Raw genomic sequence first — 16,499 nt, forward strand, 5'->3', positions numbered from 1 at the left:
ACGTCACAACATTTATTTCCGTGTAGAGTTGCATTAATTTTTGGCCAAGATCTTGTATTGATGATACCATTGAGTCGAACCACTCCGTAAAGTCTTCTCAGCACATCAAAGGGGTTAAGGTAAGGACTCTGTGGTGGCCAATTCATGAGTGAAAATGATTCCTCATGCTCCCTGAACCACTCTTTCACAATTTGAGCCCAATGATTCTTGGCATTGTCCCCTGGAATATGCCTATTCGTCAGGGAAGCAAAAAGCATTGATGGGATAAACCGATCATTCAGTACCTTCAGGTACTTCATTTTGTTGCCACATAACATTGCTGAGTCTTATCCAAATTTTGTGAGAATGCTGAATCTATGTGCACTATTCATGCACTGCGCAACTAGGCTTGGATGTATCTGTGTGCAAACAGTGGGTGCATTTGCAAAAATATGTGGGAGATCTATGTAAATGAAGTGGCACAAAGTTTAATTTAAGGAAGGCATTATGCTTAAAATCTCTGAGAACCACCTTATAATTTAGAAGGTAACATTCAATTAACTGCAACGAACACAGCCTTTTCCATGTGTATATAAAGAGAATGTTAAAGAGGTATATCTGACATTCACGAAGGATGCAGTTACTTAACAAAATAACGTTAGACACAAATGTCTATATTTTTATTGCTTACTACCTACCAACATCTTATGAATGAGCTGTCTTTATATCACTTGCATGCACAATTTCACCAACCCGCTTACGTAAGGCTTAGTGCATAGTTGCATGATTACACCAAAATGTAATGGCCATGCCCACTGATTTTGCACGTTTGGCATATCACATAGTGCTGGAAACTTGGCGCTCTTAAAATAAGGTCCTAAATGTTATTTTACAACAGATCAGAAATTAAATCATACCTTATCTAGGCTATTGAGGACAGTTTTGGCATCCTGATTGGCCTTTTCTAGTATGTGAACATCATGAGCTGAGATGACTGCAAGGCATCATCATTATACAAGCCCATCATCCAGAGCTTCTTGTCTCCACCAATACTGCAAGGAAGGCTCAGAGAGAGAGCAGGCAAACAAGGACATGTTCTTTACATGCTGAAGACATTGAAGGACTGGGATACAGCCCCCTAGGACTCCTTGTCTTTTAAGGCCCAGAACAAAACAAATGTCTGTTGGTCACAGAATCAGTCTTTTCTTTTTAATGAACTGAAAGAGAAAATGCTGAATGGATTGCAGCATTTATTTCAAACAGTTAGCCACTTTTTATAGTGGCTGAGTGACCATTCAGCCCTGTGATTTCTCTGTAAGGGGGAAGATACATCACTGATCTGTGGTTGAGGTAGTTATCATGTTGGAAATAGATGGTTATCTTGTCTGGGACCATAAGCCAAGACCCAGACCAATGACAAGAGACTGAGTAATGATCTTTGTGAGTGAAGACCCCTTGTGGTCTCAAGACCAGAAGATCAAGACTTCAACTCTGCTGTGATACTGTAGTGCCCCTTTAAATAGTTTCCCAATAATAAGCCATGAATCATTTCCTGCTGCACAGGAAGAAGACAGCACTCATGTCTGGACACAGGGAAGAGCTAAAGCTCATTAAGACACCACTCCTCACGCCCTCTCAGCCTTCCTAGTCTGGTAAACCTTTTAGTACATCATTACTTGCACTTACCTGCCAAGTGGACAGCTTCTGAATATGTTCCTTGTCTCCATCCTGCTCGAGGTCTACAGCAAGGGACTGAGCAACCAAGACACGACCTGAGTCCAGAGACAGCTCTGACTGGATGGTAATGAAGGGCACCTCTGAATGGTCTTTCTCCTCATTTTTAGTCCCTTCATGATCAGCGCTTGGCTTGGGGTCTTTCTTCCAGAATGAAAGTATTGCGCTGATGCTTCTGGTATTTTTCGTATCTGAAACACCTAGAGACTGGCTTCGCTGCAGGACAGACTGCCTCCTCTTTTTCAGCAGTGGAGATCCTTCCTGCTGGTCCATAATAGTTTTCAGCTCCCATATATTGTTGGTTGAACTGTAGATGGGACTATCCTTGCAAGTGCCCAGAGAAGATACAGCATAGGTTAGGGAAACACTGTTGAAAGCTTCTTTCTGACTGCTGATGTTAGAGGAGTGAATGGTGGCTAAGATACCAAGAGGGTTATCGGAGAGGTTTAGAGATTCTGCTAACCTCCTTAGGTCAGAATCACTGTAACTAAGGCTCTTTCGGACATAGTAAAGAGGTTGTGACTTCTCTCTATCGACTCGGGGTAAAACTGGAAGACGGGGCTTGATCATAGTGATCTCATTTCCCATAATTTCTCTGCTGAATGGATACATCGCATTTTCATAAAATATTTTCTCTACCACAGGTGTGATGTCCGGAACCTCAACAATGTCCTCCTCAATAACCTGACGATTCTCTGCAATGTCCAATAGAAGTCTGCAAATGAAGGAGACCAGCTTTGGCATGTATCTTAACTGCCGAGCCTCATATCCATGTAGCATATGTTTTTGGCGGATCAAGTATTGTGAAAGAGTAACAGGGGGAGCTCTCAGCTCAGTGTTAACAAACAAATTCCGTAGCGGAACAAGGAACTGAGCAAATTGCCTCACGCACTGTAGCTGTCCTCTTGTCTGGATAGAGTTTGATCGTTTTGCTCGTACCAATATAATGGCTTCATCTGCAGTCATCCGTGAGGTAAACAACAAGAAGCAGGCTAGCAACACACCTAAGACAACAAATTGTATAAGAGTAAGTACTCATTCAGCATAGTAAGTAGCACTTTTGCATACACTTTCATCCAAAGTGGCTTACAGAACCACTTTTACAGGGACAATCCCTCTGGAGCAACCTGAGATAAAGTGCCTTTTTCAAAGGCACAATGATGATTAGGGCTGCACGATGGACAAAAAGTCCTATTGCGATTATTTGAAAAATATTGTGATTGCGATATGAACTGTGATATGATAAACAAAAAACTATTAAGTAATTTGGTAATGTTTTGCCATGTTCTGCTAAAAAAAAGACTTCGGCTACTCTTTGTAGGCTACAATTGTGTCGTCTTAAAAAGAACCAAACTCAACTTCAGCCACAAAGAAACAAAATTAAATAAATAAATCAGTGAAACAAAGAGAAAAAAATTGTCTTCTTCATATTCACATTGTACCTGCACCTGTTTTTGTGTCTCAGCCCACTATTTTGACATCATTAATTTGAAACCCAGTCAACTTGAATATTATATTATGGTATTATACATATATTATATTGATGATTATTATTATACAATAGTAATATATTATGTAGTATTACTGTGATAAAAGCTTCACTTGCATGGGGAATTGCTATCTGTATGAAGAGTTTGTGTGTAGCGGAGTTCACAACAGCTGCATAATCATGCCCCTCATTTTGTAATTGTAATTGTAATTTACATTTGGCAGACGCTTTTATCCAAAGCAACTTACAGTGCACTTATTACAGGGACAATTCCCCTGGAACAGCCTGGAGTTAAGTGCCTTGCTCATGCAAATTGGGTGCATTTCGTCCTGCTACCAGCAATGTATTTACGTTCCGTCGACCGTCACAGTACTTATACTACATGCAATGAATATGTTGATATATTATATTCAGACTATATACTATAATACACTTCTGTGCAAAAAGTATCTGCTACATTTTACACCAGGACGCAAATAGCATGCACCACTATTTACATTAAGTGTACTTTATATATCATCTAACTTACCTTTATTTGGTCATTTAATTATTTCTTTTGCACTGTCTTGGAATTTCATTACAGTTAATAATTAATTTGTGCATGTGATTTGTGTTTTGGTTAGTACATTTGTTTTTAATTCTATTATTTTTGTTGTTCTAAAGATATACCTATGCTAATAAAATGCAAATTTGTTTCTCACAGTGTATGCCACACCCCAGAAAGATGCCACCAGTACATTTTTGCTGCTAATTGCATTATATATGTTTTATGAGTAAAACAGCACTATACCTGTTCTTCCAAGCCCCGCATGGCAGTGAACAGCCATTTTACCTTCTTTGATGGCAAAAGACATGACTTTCACCATATCCAAGATTGTCATGAGAGGTCACACCATAATCATTCCATCTAAAGTTGTAAAAATAAACTAAAACAGAGCAAGAAGAGTTACTTCATAACATGTAAACATAAGAACAGTCACAGCTTAAAATGTTGTTTTTTCTTGTGTCAATAACATTCTTTATTTTACCTCACATTACATGCACTACATTGCACTAAAGGCTGGATTACAGGACACAACATTAACCCCGATTTTCAGTTGGACAGAGTTGGTGCTAGTCTACATCAGTACACGCTAGTCAGCTCCAGTCTGCAGATTTTCAGCCAGTCTAAGAAAATCACGTAGTATATGATAGGTACCGAATCTGATTTCTTACACTTCAACTATGAGAAGGGTCTAGTTGGAGGATATAAAATATTTTATATTTTTGAGATCATCCATGACTACAGAGGAAACCTTGTATGATGCTCCACAAATCAAATCTGAAGTCACACAGTGAACAACCAATGGAAATTGAGCATGCAGGGCCACAAAGCATAATAAATGGACATGACAAACAAGAACTCAAGTGGAGTTACATTTTTTACTTCACTTACCTCCAACTCGTGTTGCAGTGTTTAGAGACCATACTTGCCACAACTTCCCATCCTAGACAGCAACCTGAATGTACTCTGAACACAGAATAGCAATAGCAACAACAACAACAACAGTCCATATCCATGTTTGTTTACATCTGTCATGAGTCTACTAGAACTGGCGGCATGTGTTCATGTGTATGTTTGAGTGATCCCCAGTGATCTTATTTGTGATGTGCAGTTTTTGTCTGTAGTGATTTTCAAAGTCAGTAAGTGTGTGATGCCTACTATTTTAAAATCTGTTTTTAAAAGCTGTGTAGTGTAATCCAGCCTTAAATCTTATTAATGCTTATTGATATTTGCAGGAATCAACGATGGAGACAATGCACAAATGGAAAGTGTTACTCACTGCCAGCCTCCATGAATATCTCTGGTCGGTAAGTGAAGCCACTCTCTGCCTCAAGCGGTTTTCCACAACTGGCATGCTCCCCAGGGCATTGGAGATTAATAAATGTCTTCAAGCCACATCTTAACATGAAGATACACTGAATTAGAATAGATTATCAAGCACAATACTCACAGGGCTCTATTTTCATGACCACCCTTGGAGCAGCGTAACGATATATCTAATTTTCATGAGAGCACTAATTCTAAGCAAAATTTTCGTGCCAGCACAAAACACAAGTGGGTATGGGTGGGAGAGTTTGCGCTATCTGTGGGTGTATGCGTGCAAACTGTGGGTGTGTTCTACGTTAATATAGTGAAGCAAAGCGCAATTTGCTATTTTCCTTAAGAATAAGTAATTGTGCTAAGACGTTTCAAAAGCATGTCTGTTGACAAGTCTCTGTCTTCCAAGACAAAGACTAAACTCAGTTCCTGCATTTGCGGTTTGGGGTTTCCACTAGCAGGTGATAATAAAGTACTTTTCAAAACTATAAAACTTTAAAATATATTGGAACATCAAATGACAACCCTGACAATCACTGTTGAAGCCATTTTAGGATTATAAAAAAAAAAAAGGTTTGTGTTAAAATTTCATGGTTTATTTTTTAAATGTTATTATTATTATGACTATGTTTAAAATGTTTTCGTATTTATGATCTAGTTTGTATTAATATTTTCCACCTGTTGTCAAAGAGTGATTTTTAAGTCACTGCAAAAGAAGTTGGAAAGGGTAAAATGTTTGGATTTTATGTGAGGTGGTTATATATGATTTTTTGACCACTTCGTTATTTTGATTATATTTTCATTTCATACACATTGCAACCAACCCAACCTAAGGCCCCTTTGCACATCATCACATGCTCTTCTCTTATTTTTGATTGGACTCTAGAACTACCAGTCAGCTGTCAACAAAGCTGACTTCATTCCAGTCTTTGCCACTCAGTCATCCCTTGGCATACTTGCTCTGACAAAGATATGGATACGACCAGAGGATACTGCTACACCCTCTGCCCTCTCCAATAACATCTCTCCCTTCCAGGCCAGCACATACGACACCCTACAACCCCTGGCTCTCTGATGTTGTTTGTTAGTGATCTTAGGGTAGCTAAGAGGAAATTGTGCATATCTACAGATTCTGCAGATCTGAGTAAGTATCAGTCTCTGCTTTCTTCCTTCTCGGTTAACGTCTCCTCTGGCACTCACACACATAATTTACACATTTATACTTACAGGCACTTTTCACACTGCATTTAAGCAGGCATGAGTAACTTCAAAAACCTGTGCTTCCCACACAAATAGAAAATTACAGACCGGATTCTCTCCTCCCATTCATGCTGAAAACACTCAAAAGGTTTTTTTTTCAATCAGATCTCTGCCTTTCCGTGACAGAATAAGCTGCTATACGACACTCAGTAAGGTTTAAAAAGTGGACAATGCCCTGTTGTTGGTCACCAAAAAATCTGAAACTGGTGAAAGCTGACTCCAGATCATCTCCATTCTGCTGGACCTATCTGCAGCCTTTCACACAGTCAACCATCAGATCCTCCTGTCCACCCTCTCTACTCTGGGCTTCACAGGAACTGTTCTCAGCTTGTTCAAATATTATCTCTCAGGTATCGTGGAGAAGTGGGGTGTCCAAGTCAAATCAGCTACTTACTGAGGTACCTCAGGGTCCAGTGCTTGGCTCACTCCCCTTCTCTATATACACAACATCACTGTTGCCCATCATTTGGGCACATAGGTTATTTTACCACTGCTATGCTGATGACATGCAGCTGTACTTGTCTTTCCAGCCTGACAACCCCACGGTGACTGCTCGGATCTCAGCCTGCCTGGCAGACATCTTGTCCTGGAGGATGGAACACCACCTTAAACTCAACCTAGCAAAGACAGAGCTCCCAGACTTTCCAGCCAAACCTACTGCTGAGCACATCACCGTTCAGCTGGGTTCATTTAAAATAAGACCATCCAAAACAGTCACAAACTTGGGGGTAACCATCGATGACCATCTCAGCTTTACCGACCACATCTCAATAACTGCCCGATGTAGATTTGAGCTCTACAACATTAGGAAGACAGCAGAAGACCATGTCGGGAACATTTTTAGGACCATAGTGTTCCTAATAAAGTTCTCAGTGAGTGAATATACACTCACTGAGCACTTTATTTGGATGCTATTCTGCTCACTACAATTGTACAGAGAGGTTATCTGAGTTACCGTAGCCATTCTGTCAGCTCAAACCAGTCTGGTCATTCTTCATTGATCTCTCTCATAAACAATACATTTTTTATATATACATACACAACTGATTGGACGTACCATGAGCAATGATGGTCTTCATGCCATTCTAAATGAATGTGTAAGAGCAGTGCAGATATGTTAAGAGTTATGGTTTGTCTTTTTTTTTTACATTTGAAAAAAGTCATTTTTGATCAAATCTAGACAGGCCCCATTTCCAGCAGCCATCACTCCAACATCTTATCCTTGAGTAATCATGCTAATTTGCTAATTTGGTACTAGAAAATCACTTGCCATTATATCAAACACTGCTGGAAGATATTTGGTTCATTAAATGAAGCTTAACATTGTCTTTATGTTTGTTTTTGAGTTGCCACAGTATGCAATAGACTGGCATGTCTTAAGGTCAATATTAGGTCAGAAATGGCAAAAAAATAAATAAACTGTTTTCTCCAGAAACTTGTCAGTCAATCATTGTTCTGAGGGATGAAGGCTATACAATGCTTGAAATTGCCACAAAAATGAATATTTCATACAAAGGTGTACACTACAGTCTTCAAAGACAAGGACAACTGGTTCTAACAAGGACAGAAAGAGACGTGGAAGGCCAGATGTATGTTGGGCCTCATGTATTCTGATACAAGACAAAGGCAGGCCTAACACAGTCGTAAAGCCTGACTGAGGCCTACAAATCAAAGTCATAAATATTACTGATAAAAACCGCGCCAAAATCAAACAAAGGGAGTACAAAACTGACTACAAATCCCAAGAAGCCTTGCTCACTTTACAACTGTGTGAAATTCCAAAGGATCGAACTCTCAACTCCTATTGGATCAGGCACTAAACAGAACACACCTCAACTATGATGTCATCAGGAGTAGAAATACCTTGAAAATCGTTTTGTACCTCGCTTCCAGTGACTTTGCTTGCCGTGCATAGACGCAGCTCATCGCTGCTCTCAGGTGTTGCCTCGTTGCACAAGGAAGACTTGAAACTGCGGCCATACAATCTCCATCTTGCTGGACGAGTTGAGATTACACTGTGTTCCACCGAACACTTTAACAGATCCGAAGGAGACCGCCGAGCAATCCGCATCTTCATCCGTTTGCCTGCAGAAGTGAAGAGAGAAGAATCCCCTTCCCTCTTCAATCAAGTTGACATCGCTGATTTCTCTGCCAGCCCACCGAGAATCAGCAGCTGTATCGCCCTCCGACAGAGCGAGGAAACGGCCTCCCATCATCACCCGAGCCTCGAGGAACCGAGTCGGAGTCAAACGACGGATGAACACACGTTCTACATGCGTCCTCACATGATCCAAGTAAGAGGTTAACATCTGGGCAGAGATAGAATATTTAGGTGTGTTATTCTTGTGGATCAAGTTTATTGTTTGTACAGTTTACGGACCGCCGAGTCCACTCGTTGTTGCTAATAATACTCAAGGTATTAATGTGACATACTGTTATCACAAATGAGAGTTTGCTGCAGGGGCGGTGTGTTCATTAGGGCGATATGGGCGACGCACTGCCAAACGGGAAAAGGAAGGATTTTTTTCTAACCAATTCTATCACGACAACAGTCGTTATCAGTGTTCTAATCTAGACGTCTGATCTGCCAATCAGGCTAATGTCATGCTTAAAATTGCCCCGCCCCTTTTGGGGCGATTTTCAGTCAGGTTGACAATCGCCCCAGAAGTCTCTCATAGACTCTCATGTAAAAAATTTTTCTTTTCAAATATCAGAGCTTTCAATACTATCTCTATGGGTTCCGGGAGGGCTTGCACTTACGCGCTTTCTCATACGTAACATAACCATGAACGTAACTAAGAAAAGAGCAGGTAGCAGCGTCAATCAATTCACGTACTACTGTCAAGATGGCTAGCGTTCAGTGCAAATTGATTGTCTCTTTGAAAGAAGTTCCTTTTGTCGGCGAACGAATCAAAATAAATTGTCAACGAAACAATTAGGACCTCCCAGACCAAATTTAATCATTCAACAGGTTTCTACTAAAGGGGGAAAAGTCCTACACTCGAGGATATTCCAAAAATTGGTACGAACGAAAAACCTGGCTAGCAGGCTGCGACGCAGCATTTGCATTCTTCTGCTACCCCTGCCACTTTCACCCTGAAGGCGGCACGGCAGACAGCACCACTTTGACAGCGACAGGTGTAACAGACATGCACCATCTTTCCTAAAAAATATAAAGAAACATGAGCTGTCAAAGACCCATATTGATAGCTGTTTGAGATTGTCTGCTTTGGGGAGAGTGAACATTGACACTCAACTGGATGAGGAATACAGGCTAGCTGTCCGTCGCCACAACGATGAGGTTAGCAAGAACAGCCACATCCTCAACCGGCTAATCCAGTGTGTGAAGTTTTGCGGAGTGTTGCGAGGCAAAGATGAAACTGAGGGCTCCATCAACCCTGGTATTTTTCATTTGATCTTTGTCAAAGCAGAGCTTTGTCATTTGAAAATATATGCATGAAAGGATACTGCATTTGTGTTAGAAATTACATTATTCTCATAATATATGGCCATTGGTGTAATCTAGCTCACTTTATATACTGTATACTGTACTGAACATCCAGGCTAGGTGAGACTCAAAGGCTAACTTAAACACTAAAGACTTAATGCATCCCTGCCCATTTTAAATGGAACTGAAATCTTTGTACTATACATGGATAAATTGCATATACCTGTGCATCACATAGACTACAGTACTGTACATAGCCTAACAAACACATTGGTCTGTTTGCCTTCAGGGACTCCTCTCAACAGCAGCTGCAAGTAGCAACAGGAGAAGCAGAGGCTGTCTGAAGAGGTCTGCAACACAATCGCAAGGTTCTCTTTCACTGGCCACCTTGTGAGTGTTACCTTACTGCAAGCAGATATGTTTGAAAGGTAATGCCATTCATTTCCTGATTTCATTTAGGCTCTGAATGCCACTGTGAACGCATGCCCCATGCTAAACAAGGCAAAGCTCAAGACAGAACTCTCTCTGATCTATGAGAATCCTGAATTCAAGGGCTGCTGTGGTGCACTGGCACTGTACCAGGTTCTCATGAGCTACAACCTCCAGGAGACATTCTCTGAGACTGTGACTCTGTTGAACATCCTCATAACTACTCCCATGACAACAGCTGAAGCTGAGAGATGTTTCTCAACTTTGACACGAGTTAAGACATTCCTGCGAAATTCAATGGGCCAGGAACGTCTGAATGCACTGGCCATGCTTTCCATGGAAAGGGAACTAGTCCTCAACATGCCTGATTTCCTGATTAACACACTCACACACAAACCAAATCAGTTCAAAGTTGATGTTGTTTTAAATAGTTATTTTTCATTCATTCAAAAAAAAAAAATGAACTGATTTTTTCCTAAGAGAACAATCTAATACTGAGACTGTTATACTGTCTGGTTATTAGTCCCTGATTCCAGGGTTGTGCCCCATTGACATTAATCCTAATTAACATTCTATTGATTTTGATAATTGACAATTACCTTTGATGATTGTTGAATTTGAAGGATCAATAAGCTAGTGTTAAGTCTAATCAATGTTCCATTCATTTTAATAAATAATAATTATCTTTGATAATAATGAATATTCTATTGAATTTGATGATTGTTTATTTAAAGGATTAAAACTAACATTGATTCTAATCAGTGTTCTGTTGATTTTGATAATTGATAATTATCTATGATAATTATTAATCATTGCTTATAACCAAACCCGCTCCTAAACTGTGAGCCCTACATGTACGACTAAACAAGAGGATAAGTACATCAGAGTCTCGAGTTTGAGAAATAGATGCCTCACATGTCCCCAGCTGAAAGCTTCAATGATTCTACCACACTCATCAGTCAACCAATATGCTTGAATGTTACTACAGAGACTACTGTATAACATCAACTACCGAGGTGGCTGGCATGACGAAAACATAAAGATGGGTATAAATCCAATGTTATATAAACAAAACAAGGCAGTTTCACATGACATAGGACCTTACAACTGGTATTATTGTGTGTGGCGTTTGTGCAGACAAGACAGTGCTCGCATTGCGGTTTCATCGTGGTTAAAAACTTAAAATCAAGAACTTCATTGTGTCAAGTCACCCACATCATGTCTCTCACAGTTCACTGTGTCTACAAATGTAGGCAGCTGTAGTCTCTTGTGGTCCACGCAGTTTTGTCAGCTTGAACTGGTCCATAATAGCTTGATTAATTAACTATGTAACTTTTTATATTATCAGGGGTGAAAAGCATTATTACTAAAGCAGACAGCAACTGTAAACAGATAAACAGCACCTATTTATTATTGATTGACCATTTTCAAAGCATTGATGAGCTGCTTAAAATAAATGATTTTAAGTATTTGTCCTCCATTCACAACATTCAAGCATAGACAACAAAATATTAGGATATTTTGTTCAGTGAAATATTTTGTTTAAAATGTAATAATAGACTATAAAATAAATGTAATATTCGGTGATAGAGTTTGTGTATGAAGCTAAACTTCATGTTACAAGATTAATTTAGTTGGTTATGACGTTTTTATTTGAAATGTTATGCATATTTTTTTTAGCCTATATCTCACTTTTGAAGGACAATGCTGTTAAATTTATCACTCAAAATTATTATTATTTATGTTTTTGTGGTTTAAGAAGAGCAAAATAATTTTTTTTTGATTGGTATTAAAAGATTTCAGACTGATTGCAGACCAACACGGCTGCCGCTCAAGCAAATATCAATTATTATCTTCTGTGGCAGCTGTTGCGAGACACACACGGACGCAACAGGGATTTAGGTATACAAGCAGTATACAGAACTGCCCTGTATTGTGCGGTTTCCCACAAATTAACAAGAAAATCATGTCCATGATGACATGGCCCTAATATTATCAGTGGGCTTTTCCAGTGTTTTTGGATGTAGCATGTGCCTCTGTTCAGTCAGATTCTGCACTGAGGAGCCGAGAACAAGGTTCGGCCATTACTTGGTACAGTGTTGTGGCAAGGGGGACACAACGTCTCGTTCCCTCCATCAGGGAACGGGGGTTACACTAGTAATTTAGACGTTCCCCTTGTGTCACTACAATCAACACAACGTCGAGTTGTCTATATTCGAAGTTTGAGTGGAGGGGGGAAAAAGCAACAAATAATTGAAATGTCAACAGAATGCAGTATGTGTGTCTCAGTGTGTCTTAGGACAGTTTCGTCTTCATATGCCTAAAGCATATGCTTTCATTCTGAAACCACTTTGAAGTCTGTTCAGCGGGATACTAATCATAAAATGTATATACGAAATGCAACATAGGTGTCTTTGTTACATTTATATTGACAAACTGTAAACTTTAAAATAAGCTTAAAATATTGATGTTGAGTTTACGGTTACAAATTGAATTCAGATTCATGGACAGATTTATTCGGACTCGGACTTGGCTTGTTATGGACTCAGTCTTGAGTCCGAATCGAAACAGTTGAGTCTGAGTCCAAAATGGGCAAAGACTTGGACTTGACTCTTACTCGACTAATGTGGACTTGAACCCAACACTAGGTAGAAGTTTCAAAATTGACTGGTAGAAGTGACAAAAACAACTTTTAGAAGTGAAGTGCATGCAAAAATCCACAGCCTAACCTGAAAGGCAGATTCCTGTCAATACTAGCCATGATTTGTGTGTCACTTGATCAGTATGATGAATAATACAATGATTAATAATACAGTATTTGCATTCTCTATAATTTAACAGAGCTTACATCCAAATTCTGACAAGAACCACATTTTCCATGTGCATAAAAGGAGTGTGTCACTGTCATAAAAATGTGCCTGGCATTAAATAAGAATACAGTTCTCTTACTAACATCCGTTCGGTGTCTCACTATGGGTAAAACATCGAGTGTGGCCAAACCTGTATGCACCAATAACACCCAGTCTGTCAGTTGAGAGACCAATCACAGCAGTGATGAAGGAGCCCATGAAGATCATTGGAAGCTATCCTCTGCAGGACTCATAAGAAGTGGTCGCTTAAACAGTTCATCAGGTACGTCACAGAACGAGAATATTCACTGTCAAAGTGTTTTCTGCTGTATTTAATCTGTTATAGCTTCTACCTCCATGGCACATTGTGGTGGTGTTGCAGATTGGCCGGTCTTGTCACATTAAGGGGATTAAATCAAGTGGCATGTTGTGGTGAACTGCTTCTGTGTTCTTGAGTTTGGGTTCTGTCATGGCAACTGTAAGCTCATCGAGCAGCAGAGCGAAGAGGAAGGATCTTCCATGCAGTTGTGGATCTATGATCTCAAAGGATTCATTCGCTAATCCTGAGTGTTGCCTGCATTGTTCCTGTTTCATACAGAGAAATTTGGAAAGAAGGATGCACATCGAATAATGAGGATACCTATTGTTCTCCGCTGCCAGCAGAGAAAGACCCCCCACCCCACCTGCAAGGATAGCACAGCTGGGGCGATCTCATGGACGAAGTTTACCCCGATCTTCCTCCCCTCTTCTGGCCTGTCTAAGAGGGAGAAGACAAATTTCCTTAATGCCCTAGTGGATCCGAAAGCCCTTTTCAGGGCTACAGTATCCACAATGCGGCAGCAGTGTGATTTAAGGAAAAAGGATAGGGAAGTGTTTGAGATCTGCCTTCCCCGAAAATCCACTGCTCTCACCCTGCAGCCATCATGTTCTGGGTTCACAGCCCATTTTAGAGGTGGACAATCTGAATTTAGAACCCAAACCAGGCCTCCTCCACAGCCCCAGGAGTTAGGGCAGGGAAGAGCACAGCAGAAACCGCCCCAGCAAAGAAGCAAGGCTTCTTTCACTGTGGCCAAAGATCATCTGTCTAACCCTCAGAGACAGGCATCCTAACCAGTATTCTGATTCAGGAAATGGAGTGGGTGAACAGCACTCATGGAGTCTCCGTTCCACTCCTCCCTCAAGAAGTGAGTTTGTTTTTCACCCCTTAAGCCAAGAGGACTCAGAAAGGGAATCAAACCATGTGTTTTGGGTTCATGCACAAAAAATGTAATTACCCCCTCTCCACCCATGGGGTCAGAAAAGAGAGAGGAGGAGTTTGCACAGAAAAATGTGCATCCAGGCAGTGGGCCAAGGGGACATCAGTGTCATCACAAAATTATACCGATGTGTAAAAAAACACATGCAAAAAACAAAAATAACACAGTGAAGCACAAGTGTGTTATTTGTCCCCCACCCCACATCCATTCTTTACAAACTGATTAATCGGGTGTACATTGGACACTACAAGTTGGTTGATGGTCTGCTTTGGACAGTATATCTGCAATATGGGAGTTGGCTATATCCCATAGTGAGATACCAAATGAATGTTAGAAAGAGGACATTAGGTTACTCAATTAACCCCGGTTTTCTGATAACAGGAGTGAGGTGTGTTGCACGGAGAATAGATATGTAGAGAACGAAGTAGGCACCTATAACCATGCTTTATATAGGGGGGTGGGACTCCCTCATCACTGCTGTGATTGGTCTGTCAACTGACAGACTGGCTGTTATTGGTGCTTCCTCACTCCTGTTATCAGAGAATCGAGGTTACGTGAATAACCTAAAGTTAATGAACAAAAGAATGTAAGTCCATTTACATTGCCAACTTTTTATGAATGTTCTGGTGGTTAACAGCAGGTGTGAGTGGTGGTGGCGTAGTGGCTAAAGCACTGGGCTGTTAATCAGAAGGTCACAGGTTAATCAGAAGGTCACAGGTTCTAACCCCACAACCACCACCATTGTGTCCTTGAGCAAGGCACTTAACTCCAGGTTGCTCTGGGGGGATTGTCCCTGTAATAAGTGCACTGTAAGTCGCTTTGGATAAAAGCGTCTGCCAAATGCATAAATGTAAATGTAAATGGAATGGACAATATAATAGGACGCAGATTGTGCAATAACCTCAGAACTAAACTACACTTGACCCAACCCATTAGAGCTTTGCACGTTCAATTTCCCCAAACCCAATTGTGCCTAGACTTAACTCATGCTTGCACAAAAATACCAAAAGTTCATGGCCACGCTCATTGACTTTGTGCGAGTACTAGGGTGACCAGACATCCCAGTTTTTTCTGGGACAGTCCCGGTTTAAAGTGGTGTGTCCCAGGGTCCTCACAATTCTCTAAAACGTTTGTCCCGCTGAAACAAACAAAAGTTTGTTTCAGCTTATAGGCTCACAGATTTTTTTCTTCTTAAATTAAATATCCTCTTTGTCCTTCTCACTATTGTCTCTGGTATTGTTTGCAGAGGATAGAAGCGATTTGATTGCACTGCACGTTGATTTGATTATACTTTCATTTTAGTCTTTAGCAAATCAGCTGAAATGGTTCTAGTTACAACAGCAATGATGTCATGCACTTGGACTTTCTGTTAGCGCATGTTAGAAATGCCCAAATATGAATGTGTTTTCAACAACAAGCTTAAAGAAGAAGATACATTTCTTAATGCGAGAAAGGAAAATGTTGGTGTGGTGTTTTGCTGTCACTGTGAATATTAATTTCTGACAGTTAAATCAGACAATGTCACATTCAGACAGATACATTGCACTTTTTACAAAGTACAAGCATTAAAATGCATTTTGTTTTGAATTTTAGGTTCCAACATTGTGAATTTTGTGTTAAAATGTGTACCTGACATGACAATCATTTCATAATTACACATGCAGTTTGACATGAATGGATGGAATAGGCTATCTGGAATTTGTACATTAAAAAAAGCCAAAATGTGGTTAAATCGTGAAAAAAAATATATATATATATATATATATATATATATATATATATATATATATATATATATATATATATATATATATATATATATACACACACACACACACTAATTATATACATGTATACAGTTAAGTGCAGAACTTTGCATACCCTTTTTGTTTATAAGTTTTAAAAACCCTTTCAGAATGTAGACAATATAAAAGATTAAATATTGTATTTTTTATGTAGTACTACCCTTCAGAAGCTAAATAACAAAAAATGTACACAAATCATCCTGTTTAAAAGTTTGCATCCACTTGGTTCTTGATTTTTGTGTTGCCTTCTTGAGCATCAATGAATATGTGCACCTTTATTAATAGTTGTGTATGAGTCCCTCAATTGTCCAGTGTGTCAAATGCTGGATGTCAAAATCATATAGCCACTGTTGGGAGGAACTCAAATGTGCAGAGACTGTATCAACTAG

General features: G+C 39.8%; 1 pseudogene; it reads right to left on the bottom strand.

Annotated features, from left to right (window-relative positions):
• LOC127618443 (protein tyrosine phosphatase domain-containing protein 1-like) overlaps window positions 1-16,499 on the bottom strand; it is a 40,462-nt pseudogene that overhangs the window by 1,475 nt on the left and 22,488 nt on the right.

The sequence above is a fragment of the Xyrauchen texanus genome, chromosome 25, assembly GCF_025860055.1.
Source record: "Xyrauchen texanus isolate HMW12.3.18 chromosome 25, RBS_HiC_50CHRs, whole genome shotgun sequence".
In the NCBI taxonomy this organism is placed as follows: Eukaryota; Metazoa; Chordata; class Actinopteri; order Cypriniformes; family Catostomidae; genus Xyrauchen; species Xyrauchen texanus.